The following is a 2,500-nucleotide window of genomic DNA, read 5'->3' as shown; positions in this document are numbered from 1 at the left end:
GAAAACCGAAGTAACCTCCATGTTCGAGCAAAATCCCAAATAGCATTCTAAGACGAATTGAATTCGGAATGGCAGCTGCAGTTTCTATATTAATCTTATCCCCATATTGCTATGGGTGAACTATGGAAGAGTGTTCCCCTTTCAAACGATGAAGTGTTATGTATCGCTGGACTTCCGCCAATAAATTTGATTTTATAGCTGTGTAACGACACATGAAGTATTACAGGCAAGAGAGGGAGTATTCGGTCATACCGGATGCCATGCTTTCCTGTCAGCATCAGATAGATGAGAAAATTACTATTTATAAACGTCGTTAAACGGACTATCTTTTGCGCCAAAAATACACGTTTTTCTGAGAAGTAAAACTACAATTTTTGTTTTAAGAATTTTTTCCTTGTAGAACTCGAGTCCTTGAAAGAATAGACAGTTCAACTTTCTTTGTCACCCTTTATTCATTCGCGCAATAACCTGAAAAAAATACTCTCTCTCTCTCTCTCTCTCTCTCTCTCTCTCTCTCTCTCTCTCTCTCTCTCTCTCTCTCTCTCTCTCTCTCTCTCTCTCTCTCTCTCCAAACAGTGACGTTTCTAATTTCGCATAGTTTGCCATAATTATGTTTTTGATTACCTTATTATGGAACCATTCTCGAGTAGAACCTCTAAAGGTTTTCAAATCTATCATACCATTATTTTCTGTTTGCTAAATATTTTTCCGAGACAATAAAAACTGGTTGTTAATACGCAAAAGTCGAGGTGTAATTATTAGTAGTTGTTTCTATAAATAATTAATTGCATATATCTATAACGTGGTCTAAGTAATACAATATTTGATCATTCATTTTTGAAATAAGTAGATATTACTATTATTTCTATGAGTTATAAAAAAGACAAGTTTAATCATTTTGGTAATTAAGATGTAGTGGAAAGTTAAATCTATGTAAATTCTATTCAACAAAGTATTTCATATTAAAAAAGAAAAATATCTAGCAATAGTTTTTAAAGGTTTGGTATGGATAGTCATACAACAAAAGTGAGTAAATACAAAATTCATATATGTTAAATTGTAGAAAGTACGACACACCAATATTTTCCTTAAGTATTGATCATTCATTATGTCCTAAATAAAAATCACACTTCCTTTATAAGTCTGTTATCTGGTTTTATTTTATTTAATTTCTAAGGCTGTTAACATTCCTTTATGAAATCGTACTGAAACTTTTCATAGGTTTTCTTTTATTTTTCAATGGGAATCTCCGGATTTTTCTCGAGAGTTGATTTTGTAACTTGATGACACATTAAACTTTCCTACCTGAATTTCCCATTTGCCTATATATCTCTTTCTCTCTGTCTTTCACTCCATTACGTCAAAGGGCAAATAAAAGCCGTAGGTCAGGCAAGGCCTAAATGAAATGGCCTGATTGCTACCATTGCCAGACTACGTTGGTGATTATGGTAATGATGCCAATACGTATGTAGATGTTGGGGGCAATTCTGAATTCTGCCACTGATAGTGCAGGTACCCTCAGAATGAGTGTTCTTCTGTTGGAAGGAAATTAAACTTAAACATATATTCCCTCATTTCGTATATTATATACTCATTATTAGGTTTTTTGTATTTTTATCTTAATAAGTGTTTTGATATTATTGGCTGATAAGGATGTAGGAAGCGATTAAGCGAATTAGAGGATGTCATCCTAAAAAACTTATTTGGTTTAGCCTCAACCTGACTAGAAGTTATAATCTATGACTGCAGTGTTGCGGTGCAAATATAAAATCCTTTTAGGTACAGAAATCATTCAAAAATAATGTCTCTATTTTGCATGTTTAGAATGTCTTCTGCCTCAACCCAATGGCAAAAGTTCAGGAAATGAACTTGGTGACAAGAGGAGAGCAACAGGAACTGTCTTGGGTTCGGGAGAGTCAGACTTTTAAAAAGTGGAACACATATCGTTTTAGTGATTAAAGATAACTGGCTGTGGTGTCTGGGGAGAGGGTCTTTTAAAAATTCAAGAAGAGACAAGCTGTTTCAGAAATAGAAAAGAGGTTAGTTTTGACGTATGAAGAAAAAATATTTTAGCGATTTAACTGATGTAATTTTCAGATTCTGAAGAAATACTTTTTAGGAGTTAGAACATAGGCTTTTTTATGGGTTAAAGAGAGACTGTTCTGGGTGTTGGAATAGAAGCAGTTTTTAGTGTGGTTAAATATAGATGGCAAGATAAGGTGAAGAATGATATGGAGAAAAGAGGTTTGGTGGGAGAGGATGCATTTGATAGAAGGCATTGGAGAGGGTACATTAGGCAACCGACACCTTAATGTAGAGAAAATGGTGGAAATGAAGGTCCTAATTTAGGATAGTGTAGATTGAATTTTCATATACGAATCCTCCTGTTGATAGTTAATTCCCCTTTATGCAATCTCCCTCGTGGGTATGCTATTCACAAGTAAAGAGAGACTCAGAATTAAAGAACATTTAGGGGTTAATATTGGAAGACATGAAAGTC

This window comes from Palaemon carinicauda, chromosome 10, assembly GCF_036898095.1.
Source record: "Palaemon carinicauda isolate YSFRI2023 chromosome 10, ASM3689809v2, whole genome shotgun sequence".
In the NCBI taxonomy this organism is placed as follows: domain Eukaryota; kingdom Metazoa; phylum Arthropoda; class Malacostraca; order Decapoda; family Palaemonidae; genus Palaemon; species Palaemon carinicauda.
Note: the sequence above shows the minus strand (reverse complement) of the source record.